The sequence below is a fragment of the Leuresthes tenuis genome, unplaced genomic scaffold (assembly GCF_036924035.1).
Source record: "Leuresthes tenuis unplaced genomic scaffold, fLeuTen1.0.hap1 SCAF_15, whole genome shotgun sequence".
Lineage (NCBI taxonomy): Eukaryota > Metazoa > Chordata > Actinopteri > Atheriniformes > Atherinopsidae > Leuresthes > Leuresthes tenuis.
Genome location: NW_027325369.1, coordinates 8,608,378 through 8,623,840, shown reverse-complemented (window position 1 = coordinate 8,623,840; position 15,463 = coordinate 8,608,378).

Sequence of the window (15,463 nt, the reverse complement as noted above, 5' to 3'; positions counted from 1 at the left end):
TCCAGTGTACTCCATACAAACTGGTTGGCTACTGAAGGGATAGAAAATGGGGAATACTTGTTTTAAAGCAAACAAGGAATTAGATGGGAAAAATACATGTTTTAACGGGACCCAGACAATATTAAATACTCAGACAGATGGGAGAAGAAGTGTAGTTTTGTAGGAAATCACAAAATTATTACATAGAATTAGTGAAATCAATTGAAGAATGCCTTTCTGAAGAGCTGTTTACCATAGATGAGCAGCTTTGCGACCAAGCACATTGTAGATCGCTTTACTGCCAAAATGATCTAATTTAATGGATTGGTTTAGACATGCATAACAGCATTTTAAGAACAAAGAGAGAAACAAAAAGGGACAACGCTTCATGGTGGAAGGTGATGTATAAATAACTGTGTATATGATGAAGGGGGTGGCAACACCCATTCCGAAATCCCGCCATTCCGACATCCCGCTATTCCGACATCCCACCATTCCGACATCCCACCATTCCGACATACCACCATTCCGACATGCAAACGTCCCACCATTCCGACATCCCACCATTGCGACATCCCGCTATTCTGACGTTCAAATGTCCCACCATTCCGACAAGGCTTTCCGTATAAGGAAATGTGTGTTACTCAACAGGTGAGTCCCTTCTTTCTGTTCATGCAATTTATATGTTTAACACATGTTTATAGACAAGCGTTATTAAAAACACAAAGTCTCGGCAACTGGAGGAGGAGAAGCATTCCGCGGTGGTTTTCAATCACACACTCCAATGCCACTTGTTTCAACTTCCGAAAATTTAATCCAGGAAAAAAAGGCTTACAAACATGGACCAAAACGGCTCCATAACACGCACAAGAATCCAAAAGAAACGAAAGTTAACTAAAAGAAAGCAAATAAACAGCATGAAGTGGTCAAAATTGGTTTTACGCATGCCTATGTGCGTCTGGCAAATGCGTCTTCGGGCTCTCCCACGTTGGTTTGTGGATGAAAGCTATATGTTCAGCTGTAATGTCATGTAAAAACAATCTCTACATGACATTTACTCCCAGGTGTGACCAGTTAGGTCCTTAAGATATCAACAGGCTGTATAAAGCTACAACCGTTGCGGCTGTGTGTTTGTGCCAAATGCGCAAAACCCATCTGCGCTTCCCAAAATTGGAGTGAGTACTCATAAATCACGTGAATAACATGAATAAACGTTTTTACTGCATTTTGTTGTGTTTTATACGTTCTATGCTGTCATTTCTCTCTTCTCCTATTGGCAAGGCAAGGCAGAGTGCTCGCAACTGTGTCCTGTGCAGTAGCCGTGATATCTGTAATTGCAATTATTACTTTTGCATATGATGACAGCGTGCAAAAGACGCATGGGCTCTGTGGAGAGCTCCGCTCCAGCTGGCTGCTGTGACAGCTCACTGACACTGTATTTCTGCTTAATCAGTTTCAGTCTCGCCAGAGTTACATTAATATCTGTATTTTTATATTTGAAATTCAGGGGATTTTGATAATAGATTATTAAAGTTTGTTTGCGAGGCTGTGGCCTCTGCATGTGCAAAGCTTGTGCGCCAAACTTTAGGGCGTATTTGCGCCGGCATATCATTAGTGCAAAATGTTTTGGTTAAAAAATAGGCTATTAAAAGGAACTGTCAGAATGGCGGTATGTTAAAAAAAAAAAAAAAAAACATACCGCCATTCCGACCATAGGAGGAAAAAAGTGTCGGAATGGTGGGACGTTTGATAAAAAATTAAGTGTCGCCATTCCGACAATTGGAGACCCATGTCGGAATGGCGAGATGTCGGAATGGCAGCATGTAACCATGATGAAGGAGAGACCATTTGAGCAGCACAGCCATTTCGCAGCACAGGGACAGCAATCCAAGTTACAGGATCTCCCACGTGGTATCACCTGTCTCATTGTGTCAAGGCATCAAAAGAAGAAAAAATCACCAAACTCAAGGACAAAAAGACAAAGACTCCGGTGAACGAAGACAGAGGACTGACAAACCAGAAATACAAAAGGATTCTCGATATCAAGATCCAGAAGAAGAGGCTAACAATGCCACGAACACTTACGATGCTGGGAATGATGCCAGCAATGAACAGAGAAGAAGATTCAGTGTCATTAATCTGCATTACGTGCCTCTAATGAGGGGGTGAATATAGAATCCTCAATGATTACAACGTCTCTGGGAACTGTGACAACAACAAGGTTTAAACCATTTTGATATATATTGTAACCTATTGTCTAAGGAATAGTGCTGAAAATGAGGTCAATCTAATCCACCACTGTCCTTGGTCTTCTGTAGGGTTTTTAAACTAATACGTGGTGGTTTGTTTTTCCACAGAAATTTGGAGATGCATGAATCTAGTGACTTAAACCAAGTAGCAGATGGTTTTATGGGGATCATTGAGAACAAATAGTTAACTTTTGGTAGTATCATCATTTTAATGGATGTAACTCTCCCCATAAGTGATATAGGTAAGGACTTCCAACGAGAGATCGTCCTCTACTGTCTTTAATAATTGCACATAATTTAGCTTTGTTAGCTCTGAGAGCCTGGAGGAAATGTTTATGCCTAAATATCTAATATTTCCTGACTGTAAAGTGATCGCAGGTATATTATGGACCCTACAGTTAATGGGCAGAACTGTGGTCTTAGACCAGTTGATAGAGTAGTCAGAAAGTGCTGAGAATTTATTTATGAGTGTGATCGTGTGACTGAGAGACGTCTGTGAGTTCTGAAGGAAAAGTAATACATCATCAGCATAAAGACTTATTTTATGCTCAATATTTTGGGATTAATTACTCACAAACGGGTAAGAAAAGGTAGTATTGCCAGACCATACATGATCAAAACAGGGAGCGGAGGTGGTTCATCTGCAAGGTGTGAATGTCTGACTATAGTTTGTAAAAAGCGGGTAAGATAAGGTGCGAATGCCCGACAATGTATGATCAAAAGAGGGAGCGGAGGTTTTCGGCTGCAAGAAGGTCTGAATGTCCACCCAAAATTCCTGAAAAATGGGTAAAAAAAGGGTGCGAATGCCAAACCATACATCATCAAAAGCAGGAGTGGATGTGTTCGGCTACAAAAAGATTTGAATGTCCATCAATAATTGCTTTAAAACATGAAAGAAAATTTTCGAATATCAAACCGCACATGATCATAAGCGGGAGAGGAGTTGTTCAGCTGCAAGAAGGTGTGAATGTCCACCCATAATTACTGAAAAATGGGTAAGAAAAGGTGAAAATGCCCAACCATACATCATCAAAAGCAGGAGTGGATGTGTTCGGCTACAAGAAGGTTTGAATGTCCGACCATAGTTTGTAAAAAGCGGGTAAGAAAAGGTTCGAATGCCCGAACATAGACCATCAAAAGAGGGAGCGGAGGTGTTCCGCTGTAAGAAGGTGTAAATGTCCGACCATAGTTGGTAAAAAGCGGGTAAGAAAAGGTTAAAATACCCGACTGTACACAATCAATAGCGGGAGCGGAGTTGTTCGGCTACTAAAAGGTGTGAAAGTCCGACCATGGTTTGTAAAAAGCGAGTAAGAAAAGGTGCGAATGCCCGAAAATGTATGATCAAAAGAGGGAGCGGAGGTGTTCGGCTGCAAGAAGGTGTGAATGTACACCCATAATTACTGAAAAATGGGTAAGAAAAGGTGCGAATGCCCAACTATACATAATCAAAAGCAGGAGTGGATGTGTTCGGCTCCAAGAAGGGTTGAATGTCTGACCATAGTTTGTAAAAAGCAGGTAAGAAAAGGTTTGACTGCCCTAACATACACCATCAAAAGAGGGAGCGGAGGTGTTCCGCTGTAAGAAGGTGTGAATGTCCGACCATAGTTGGTAAAAAGCGGGTAAGAAAAGGTTAAAATACCCGACTGTACACAATCAATAGCGGGAGCGGAGTTGTTCGGCTACTAAAAGATGTGAAAGTCCGACTATGGTTTGTAAAAAGCGGGTAAGAAAAGGTGCTGATGCCCGACAATGTATGATCAAAAGAGGGAGCGGAGGTGTTCGGCTGCAAGAAGGTCTGAATGTCCAACCATAATTTGTAAAAACCAGGAAGGAAAGGCTCGAAAGCCCGACTATACACCATCAAAAGCGGGAGCAGAGTGGTTCAGCTGCAAGAAGGTCTGAATGTCCATCAATAATTGCTTTAAAACATGAAAGAAAATTTTCGAATATCATCCGCACATGATCATAAGAAGGAGAGGAGGTGTTCAGCTGCAAGAAGGTGTGAATGTCCACCCATAATTCCTGAAAAATGGGTACAAAAAGGTGCGAATGCCCAACCATACATTATCAAAAGCAGGTGTGAATGTCAGATCATAATTTGCAAAAAGCTGATGAGAAAGTGTGAGAATGCCCGACTATACACCATCAAATGCGGGAGCGGAGGTGTTCGGCTCTGAGTAGGTGTGAATGTCCGACCATAATTGCTGAAAAATGTGTTAGAAAAGGAAAGAATGCCGGACCATACATCATCAAAAGCGAGAGAGGTGGTGTTCGGCTGCAAAAAGGTGTAAATGTTCGACTAAAGTTTGTAAAAAGCGGGTAAGACATGGTGCGAATGCCTGACAAGGTATGATCAAAAGCAGGAGCGGAGGTGTTCAGCTGCAAGAAGGTCTAAATGTCCATCAATAATTGCTAGAAAACATGAAAGAAAATTTTCGAAAATCAAACCGCACATGATCATAAGTGGGAGAGGAGGTGTTCAGCTGCAAGAAGGTGTGAATGTCCACCCATTATTCCTGACAAATGGGTAAAAAAAAGGTGCGAATGCCCAACCATACATCATCAAAAGCAGGAGTGGATGTGTTCGGCTACAAGAAGGTGTGAACGTCCAACCAAAGTTTGTAAAAAGCAGTTAAGAAAAGGTTTGAATATCCAACCAAACATAATCAAAAGCGGGAGCATAGCTTTTCGACTGCAAGTAGGTGTGAATGTCAGATCATAATTTGCAAAAAGCTGATGAGAAAGGGTGAGAATGTCCGACTGCACACCATCAAATGCGGGAGCGGAGTTGTTCGGCTGTGAGTAGGTGTGAATCTCCGACCGTAATTTCTGAAAAATGTGTTAGAAAAGGTAAGAATGCCGGTCCATACATCATCAAAAGCGAGAGAGGTGGTGTTCGGCTGCAAGTAGGTGTGAATGTCCAGCCATAATTACTCACAAACGGGTAAGAAAATGTAGTATTGCCAGACCATACATGATCAAAACAGGGAGCGGAGGTGGTTTAGCTGCAAAAAGGGGTGAATGTCCAACTAAAGTTCAAATATATTAACAAAAGCGGGAGGAGAGGTCTTCGGATTAGAGTGGTTGACATTTCCAACCATAATCTATAAAATGCGGTGAAAAAAAAAGGTGTGAAGGAATGAATTTTATAGCAAAATCCGAAATCATGCATAACTCCGCAAAAGGAACGTATTGCTCAACCAAAGGGATGCTTCTTTCTCATTCAGGGTAATATGAGGAACTTTATGCTTGATACATTTTAGACATGGATAACTATGAAGGACAAAGCAATTTTAACTTGGTTTGAGCAAAGCAATTCATTTTATAGGAAAATCCGAAATCGTGCAGGACTCATGAAAGTAAGCCTATTCTCGGATTCCTGATCCTCCAGTGTTGCTCTTTCCTATACTGCAAAATACAGCCTTGTTCTTTGTTGAAATCGATATAGACATTGATAAATATGAAGGACAAAGCAGTTTCCACTTTGTTTGAGTGAAGGAATTAATTTTATAGCAAAATCCCAAATCAAGCAGAACGTATGAAAATAAGCTTGTTTTCGGATTCCTGATCCTTCAGTGTTGCTATTGCTTCTACTGCAAAATACAATGTTGTTCTTTGTTGAAGTCAATCTAGACATTGATAAATATGAAGGACAAAGCAGTTTTAACATAGTTTGAGTAAAGGAATTCATTTTATACATAAAATCCCAAATCATGCAGAACGTATGAAAATAAGCTTATTCTCGGATTCCTGTTCCTTCAAGTGCTGCTCGTTCTACTACTGCAAAATACAATGTTGTTCTTTGTTGAAGTAAATCTAGACATTGATAAATATGAAGGACAAAGCAGTTTCCACTTTGTTTGAGTGAAGGAATTAATTTTATAGCAAAATCCCAAATCAAGCAGAACGTATGACAATAAGCTAGTTTTCGGATTCCTGATCCTTCAGTGTTGCTATTTCTTCTACTGCAAAATACAATGTTGTTCTTTGTTGAAGTCAATCTAGACATTGATAAATATGAAGGACAAAGCAGTTTTCACTTGGTTTGAGTGAAGGATTTGCAGCTGAAAACCTCCCGCTCCCGCTTTTGATTGTGTATAGTCGGGCTTTCGAGCCATTTCTTACCCGGTTTTTAGAAATTATGGTTGGACATTCAGACCTTGCAGCCGAAGACCTCCACTCCCTCTTTTGATCATACATTGTCGGGCATTCGCACCTTGTCTTACCCGCTTTTTACAAACTATAGTCAGACATTCACACCTTGCAGCTGAACCACCTCAGCTCCCTGTTTTGATCATGTATGGTCTGGCAATACTACCTTTTCTTACCCGTTTGTGAGTAATTATGGCTGGACATTCACACCTACTTGCAGTCGAACAGCTCTGCTCCCGCTTTTGATGGTATATATTCGGGCATTCGAACCTTTTCTTAACTGCTTTTTGCAAACTTTGGTCGGACGTTCACACCTTCTTGCAGCCGAACACCTCCGCTTCCGCTTTTGATGGTATATATTCGGGCATTCGAACCTTTTCTTAGCAGCTTTTTACAAACCATGGTTGAACTTTCACACCTTCTTGTAGCCGAACACCTCCGCTCCCGCTTTTGATGGTGTATAGTCAGGCATTTGAACCTTTTCTTACCCGCTTTTTACAAACTATGGTCGGACATTCAAACCTTCTTGTAGCCGAAAACCTCCGCTCCCTCTTTTGATCATACATTGTCGGGCATTCGCACCTTTTCTTACCCGTTTTTTACAAACCATGGTTGGACTGTCACACATTCTTGTAGCCAAACACATCCACTCCCGCTATTGATTGTGAACAGTCGGGTATTTTAACCTTTTCTTACCCGTTTTTTACCAACTATGGTCGGACATTCACACCTTCTTACAGCGGAACACCTCCGCTCCCTCTTTTGATGGTGTATGTTTGGGCATTCGAACCTTTTCTTACCCGCTTTTTACAAACTATGCTCGGACATTCAAACCTTCTTGTAGCCGAACACATCCACTCCTGCTTTTGATCATGTATGGTTGGACATTCGCACCTTTTCTCACCCGCTTTTTGCCAACTATGGTCGGCTGTTCACAGCTTCCTCTCCACCATACTTGTATGGTGGGATATTCACACCCACTTGCATCCGAAGACCTTTTGTTGATATTTAGTCGGTCATTCGCAGCTTACCCGCTTTTGGCAAACTATGGCCTTCATGCAGCCAAACACCTCTGATCTCGCTTTTGATGATGTAAGGTTGGGCATTCAGACCTTGCTTCACCTGCTTTTCACCAAATATAGGAGGACATTCACACCTTCTTGCAGCCGAACACTTCCGCTCCACCTTTTAGTGTTCTATCACACCTTTTTTTCACCGCATTTTATAGATTATGGTTGGAAATTCTCAACCACTCTCATCCGAAGACCTCTCCTCCCGCTTTTGTTAATATATTTGAACTTTAGTCGGACATTCACACCTTCTTGCAGCTGAACCACCTCCGCTCCCTGTTTTGATGATGTATGGACCGGCATTCTTACCTTTTCTAACACATTTTTCAGCAATTATGGTCGGAGATTCACACCTACTCACAGCCGAACAACTCCGCTCCCGCATTTGATGGTGTATAGTCGGGCATTCTCACCCTTTCTCATCAGCTTTTTGCAAATTATGATCTGACATTCACACCTGCTTTTGATAATGTATGGTTGGGCATTCGCACCTTTTCTTACCCATTTTTCAGTAATTATGGGTGGACATTCACACCTTCTTGCAGCTGAACACCTCCTCTCCCGCTATTGATTGTGTACAGTCGGGTATTTTAACCTTTTCTTACCCGCTTTTTACCAAATATGTTCGGACATTCACACCGTCTTACAGCGGAACACCTCTGCTCCCGCTTTTGATGGTGTATAGTCAGGCGCTTGAACCTTTTCTTACCCGCATTTTACAAACTATGGTCGGACATTCAAACCTTCTTGTAGCCGAAAACCTCCGCTCCCTCTTTTGATTATACATTGTTGGGCATTCGCACCTTATTTACAAACTATAGTCAGACATTCACACCTTGCAGCTGAGCCACCTCAGCTCCCTGTTTTGATAGTGTATGTTCGGGCATGCGAACCTATTCTTACCCCCTTTTTACAAACTATGGTCGGAGATTCACACCTACTCACAGCCGAACACTTCCGCTCCCGCATTTGATGGTGTATAGCCGGGCATTCCCACCCTTTCTCATCAGCTTTTTGCAAATTATGATCTGACATTCACACCTACTTGCAGTCGAACAGCTCTGCTCCCGCTTTTGATTATGTTTGGTTGGATATTCGAACCTTTTCTTAACTGCTTTTTACAAACTTTGGTCGGACGTTCACACCTTCTTGCAGCCGAACACATCCACTTCCACTTTTGATGGTATATATTCGGGCATTCGAACCTTTTCTTACCCGCTTTTTACAAACCGTGGTCGGACTTTCACACCTTCTTGTAGCCAAACAACTCCGCTCCCGCTATTGATTGTGTACAGTCGGGTATTTTAACCTTTTCTTACCCGCTTTTTACCAAATATGGTCGGACATTTACACCTTCTTACAGCGGAACACCTCCGCTCCCTCTTTTGATGGTCTATGTTCGGGCATTCGAACCATTTCTTAACCGCTTTTTACAAACTATGGTCGGACATTCAAACCTTCTTGTAGCCGAACACATCCACTCCTGCTTTTGATGATGTATGGTTGGGCATTTTCACCTTTTCTTACCCATTTTTCAGTAATTATGGGTGGACATTCACACCTTCTTGCAGCTGAACAACTCCTCTCCCGCTTATGATCATGTGCGGTTTGATATTCGAAAATTTTCTTTCATGTTTTAAAGCAATTATTGATGGACATTCAAATCTTCTTGTAGCCGAACACATCCACTCCTGCTTTTGATGATGCATGGTTTGGCATTCGCACCCTTTTTTTACCCATTTTTCAGGAATTTTGGGTGGACATTCAGACCTTCTTGCAGCCGAAAACCTCTGCTCCCTCTTTTTATCATACATTGTCGGGCATTCGCACCTTATCTTACCCGCTTTTTACAAACCGTGGTCGGACTTTCACACCTTCTTGTAGCCAAACAACTCCGCTCCCGCTATTGATTGTGTACAGTCGGGTATTTTAACCTTTTCTTACCCGCTTTTTACCAAATATGGTCGGACATTTACACCTTCTTACAGCGGAACACCTCCGCTCCCTCTTTTGATGGTCTATGTTCGGGCATTCGAACCATTTCTTACCCGCTTTTTACAAACTATGGTCGGACATTCAAACCTTCTTGTAGCCGAACACATCCACTCCTGCTTTTGATGATGTATGGTTGGGCATTTTCACCTTTTCTTACCCATTTTTCAGTAATTATGGGTGGACATTCACACCTTCTTGCAGCTGAACAACTCCTCTCCCGCTTATGATCATGTGCGGTTTGATATTCGAAAATTTTCTTTCATGTTTTAAAGCAATTATTGATGGACATTCAAATCTTCTTGTAGCCGAACACATCCACTCCTGCTTTTGATGATGCATGGTTTGGCATTCGCACCCTTTTTTTACCCATTTTTCAGGAATTTTGGGTGGACATTCAGACCTTCTTGCAGCCGAAAACCTCTGCTCCCTCTTTTTATCATACATTGTCGGGCATTCGCACCTTATCTTACCCGCTTTTTACAAACTATAGTCAGACATTCACACCTTGCAGCCGAACACCTCCGCTTCCGCTTTTGATGGTATATATTCGGGCATTCGAACCTTTTCTTACCAGCTTTTTACAAACCATGGTTGGACTTTCACACCTTCTTGTAGCCGAACAACTCCGCTCCCCCTATTGATTGTGTACAGTCGGGTATTTTAACCTTTTCTTACCCGCTTTTTACCAACTATGGTCGGACATTCACACCGTCTTACAGCGGAACACCTCCGCTCCCGCTTTTGATGGTGTATAGTCAGGCATTTGAACCTTTTCTTACCCGCTTTTTACAAACTATTGTCGGACATTCAAACCTTCTTGTAGCCAAAAACCTCCCCTCCCTCTTTTGGTCATACATTGTCGGGCATTCGCACCTTATCTTACCCGCTTTTTACAAACTATAGTCAGACATTCACACCTTGGTGCTGAACCACCTCAGCTCCCTGTTTTGATCATGTATGGTCTGGCAATACTACCTTTTCTTACCCGTTTGTGAGTAATTATGGCTGGACATTCACACCTACTTGCAGTCGAACAGCTCTGCTCCCGCTTTTGATTATGTTTGGTTGGATATTCGAACCTTTTCTTAACTGCTTTTTACAAAGTTTGGTCGGACGTTCACACCTTCTTGCAGCTGAACACCTCCGCTTCCGCTTTTGATGGTATATATTCGGGCATTCGAACCTTTTCTTAGCAGCTTTTTACAAACCATGGTTGGACTTTCACACCTTCTTGTAGCCGAACAACTCCGCTCCCGCTATTGATTGTGTACAGTCAGGTATTTTAACCTTTTCTTACCCGCTTTTTACCAACTATGGTCGGACATTCACACCGTCTTACAGCGGAACACCTCCGCTCCCGCTTTTGATGATGTATTGTCAGGCATTTGAACCTTTTCTTACCCGCTTTTTACAAACTATGGTCGGACATTCAAACCTTCTTGTAGCCAAAAACCTCCGCTCCCTCTTTTGATCATACATTGTTGGGCATTCGCACCTTTTCTTACCCGTTTTTTACAAACCATGGTCGGACTTTCAAACCTTCTTGTAACCCAACACATCCACTCCTGCTTTTGATGATATATGTTTGGGCATTCGCACCTTTTCTTACCCATTTTTCAGTAATTATGGGTGGACATTCACACCTTCTTGCAGCTGAACACCTCCTCTCCCGCTTATGATGGTGTATAGTCGGGCTTTCAAGCCTTTTCTTACCCGGTTTTTACAAATTATAGTTGGACATTCAGACCTTCTTACAGCCGAAAACCTCCACTCCCTCTTTTGATCATACATTGTCGGGCATTAGCACCTTTTCTTACCCGCTTTTTACAAACCATAGTCGGACTTTCACATCTTTTAGTAGCCGAACAACTCCGCTCCCGCTATTGATGGTGTATGTTCGGGCAGTCAAACCTTTTCTTACCTGCTTTTTACAAACTATGGTCAGACATTCAACCCTTCTTGGAGCCGAACACATCCACTCCTGCTTTTGATTATGTATAGTTGGGCATTCGCACCTTTTCTTACCCATTTTTCAGTAATTATGGGTGTACATTCACACCTTCTTGCAGCCGAACACCTCCGCTCCCTCTTTTGATCATACATTTTCGGGCATCAGCACCTTTTCTTACCCGCTTTTTACAAACCATGGTCGGACTTTCACACCTTTTAGTAGCCGAACAACTCCGCACCCGCTACTGATTGTGTACAGTCGGGTATTTTAACCTTTTCTTACCCGCTTTTTACCAACTACGGTCGGACATTCACACCTTCTTACAGCGGAACACCTCCGCTCCCTCCTTTGATGGTGTATGTTCGGGCATTCGAACCTTTTCTTACCCGCTTTTTACAAACTATGGTCAGACGTTCAAACCTTCTTGTAGCCGAACATATCCACTCCTGCTTTTGATGATGTATGGTTGGGGATTCGAACCTACTTGTTGCCCGCTTTTCATTAATTATGGGTGGACATTCACACCTTGTCTCAGCCAAACACCTCCGCTCCCTGTTTTGATCATGTATGGTTTGACATTCGCACCTTGTCTTACCCTCTTTTTATACTGATTGCTCAAGATTAAGTTGTTCTTTCTCAAACTACAAAATTTTTTTAATTGTTGAAACTTGATTTGAAGTGGATAAATAAGGAAGACAAACAGTTTTAAGTCAGGCTGATAGCAATTAATTTTATAGCAAAATCTGTATTTCGTCATTTGTCGAGAGATGCTTATTGCTGAAGAAGTTCTTTCTCATTCTACAAAGTACAACGTTGTTTATCATTGAAACTTGATTAGACATGAATAAATATGAAGGACAAAGCAGTCTTAACTTGGTTTGAGTTAAGGAATTCGTTTTATAGGAGAATCCGAATTCGTGCATAACTCGTAAAATAGAGCTTATTTTCGGATTCCTGAAGAATGAGTCTGGTTCTTTCTCATAATACAAAGTTTGTTGTTTATTGTTGAAACTTCATCAGACCGTTAGATATAGTCGGACTCACCTCGACGCACGGCTTGGGATCTGGAACCAGTACTCTTGAGAGGGGTTGGACTCTCTTCCACTCTGGAGTTGCCCGTGGTGAGAGGCGCAGAGCAGGTGTGGGCATACTTATTGCCCCCCGGCTGTGTGCCAGTACATTGGGGTTTACCCCAGTGAACGAGAGGGTAGCCTCCCTCCGCCTTGGGTGGGGGGACTAGTCCTGACTGTTGTTTGTGCCTATGCGCCAAACAGCAGTTCAGAGTACCTACCCTTTTTGGAGTCTCTGGGGGAGGCACTGGAGAATGCTCCTACCGGAGACTCCCTCATTCTGCTGGGGGACTTCAATGCTCACGTGGGCAATGACAGTGAGACCTGGAGGGGTGTGATTGGGAGGAACGCCCCCCCCGATCTGAATCAGAGTGGTGTTATGTTGTCTGACTTCTGTGCCAGTCATAGACTGTCCATAACGAACACCATGTTCAGGCATAAGGGTGTCGCTATGTGCACTTGGCACCAGGACACCCTTGGCCGCAGTTCGATGATCGACTTTGTGGTTGTATCATCGGACTTGCGGCCGTATGTCCTGGACACTCGGGTGAAGAGAGGGGCGGAGCTGTCAACTGATCACCACCTGGTGGTGAGTTGGCTCCGCTGGTGGGGGAGGATGCCGATCAGACCTGGAAAGGCCCAAACGTATTGTGAGGGTCTGCTGGGAGCGTTTGTCAGAATCCCCCGTCAGAAGGAGCTTTAACTCCCACCTCCGGCAGAGCTTCAACCATATTTGAGGTGGGGGACATTGAATGGGCCATGTTCCGTGACTCCATTGCCGAGGCAGCTGGTCGGAGTTGTGGCCGTAAGGTGGTCGGTGCCTGTCGTGGCGGCAACCCTCGAACCTGCTGGTGGACACCAGTGGTGAGGGAAGCCGTCAAGCTGAAGAAGGAGTCCTATCGGGCCTTTTTGGCCAGTGGGACCCTGGAAGAAGCTGATAGGTACCGACGGGCCAGACGGGCCGCGGCTTCGGCGGTTGCTGAGGCAAAAACTCGGGCCTGGGAGGAGTTCGGTGAGACCATGGAGAACGATTTCCGGACGGCCTCGAAAAGATTCTGGTCCACCATCCGCCGTCTCAGGGGGGGGAAGCGGCTCACAGTCAACACTGTTTACAGTGGGGACGGGGCTTTGCTGACCTCAACTCGGGATGTTGTGAGTCGGTGGGGGGAGTACTTCGAGGAACTCCTCAATCCTACCAACACGTGCTCGGAAGAGGCAGAGTCGGAGAGCTCGGAGACGGGGCCTCCCATTTCTGGGGCTGAGGTTGCCGAGGTGGTTAAAAAGCTCCTCGGTGGCAAGGCCCCGGGGGTGGATGAGGTCCGTCCTGAGTTTCTCAAGGCTCTGGATGTTGTAGGGCTGTCTTGGCTGACACGCCTCTGCAGTATCGCGTGGACATCGGGGACAGTGCCTCTTGACTGGCAGATTGGGGTGGTGGTCCCCCTCTTTAAAAAGGGGGACCGGAGGGTGTGTTCCAACTATAGGGGTATCACACTCCTCAGCCTCCCTGGTAAGGTCTATTCGGGGGTATTGGAGAGGAGGATCCGTCGGATAATCGAGCCTCGGATTCAGGAGATGCAGTGTGGCTTTCGTCCTGGCCGTGGAACAGTGGACCAGCTCTATACCCTCGGCAGGATCCTGGAGGGTGCATGGGAGTTCGCCCAACCAGTCTACATGTGTTTTGTGGACTTGGAGAAAGCGTTCGACCGTGTCCCTCGTGGAGTCCTGTGGGGGGTGCTCCAGGATTATGGAGTGCCGGACCCCTTGATAGGGGCCGTTCGGTCTCTGTATGACCGGTGCCAGAGTTTGGTCCGCATTGCCGGCAGTAAGTCGGATACGTTTCCGGTGAGAGTTGGACTCCGTCAGGGCTGCCCTTTGTCACCGATTCTGTTCCTAACTTTTGTGGACAGAATTTCTAGGCGGAGCCAGGGCGTTGAGGGAGTCCCATTTGGCGACCTCAGAATCGGGTCTCTGCTTTTTGCAGATGATGTGGTTCTGTTAGCGTCGTCAGGCCGTGACCTTCAGCTCTCACTGGAGTGATTCGCAGCCGAGTGTGAAGCGGCTGGGATGAGAATCAGCACCTCCAAATCCGAGACTATAGTTCTCAGCCGGAAAAGGGTGGAATGCTCTCTCCGGGTCGGGAATGAGATCCTTCCCCAAGAGGAGGAGTTCAAGTATCTCGGGGTCTTGTTCACGAGTGACGGACGAATGGAGCGGGAGATTGACGGGCGGATCGGTGCGGCGCCTGCAGTGTTGCAGGCTCTGCACCGACCCGTCGCTGTGAAGAGGGAGCTGAGCCAGAAGGCGAAGCTCTCTACTTACTGGTCAATCTACGTTCCCATCCTCACCTATGGTCACGAGTTGTGGGTAGTGACCGAAAGAACAAGATCGCGAATACAAGCGGCCGAAATGGGTTTCCTCCGCAGGGTGTCTGGGCTCTCCCTTAGAGATAGGGTGAGAAGCTCAGTCATCCGGGAGGGGCTCGGAGTAGAACCGCTGCTCCTCCGCATTGAGAGGAGTCAGATGAGGTGGCTCGGGCATCTGGTTAGGATGCCCCCTGGGCGCCTCCCTGGGGAGGTGTTCCGGGCACGTCCCACTGGGAGGAGACCCCGGGGGAGACCCAGGACACGTTGGAGAGACTATGTCTCTCGGCTGGCCTGGGAACGCCTCGGGGTCCCCCCGGAAGAGCTGGAGGAAGTGGCCGGGGACAGAGACGTCTGGGTTTCTCTGCTCAAGCTGCTGCCCCCGCGACCCGACCCCCGGATAAGCGGCAGATGATGGATGGATGGATGGATATATCCTCCACCAACCAGACTTACAACCCCCGACTAGGGTAGCAGAATTTCTAAGCATCTGTACCCCAAAACTACTATCAAAAATATATAAATTATTGTCTAAGATAGATGACACAATGTCTCTTCCATCCTCAAAATGGGAGGCAGATTTATCCATCAGTTCTGGTCATAGCTTCTAACCACAAATATGTTTGAACACCTTCAT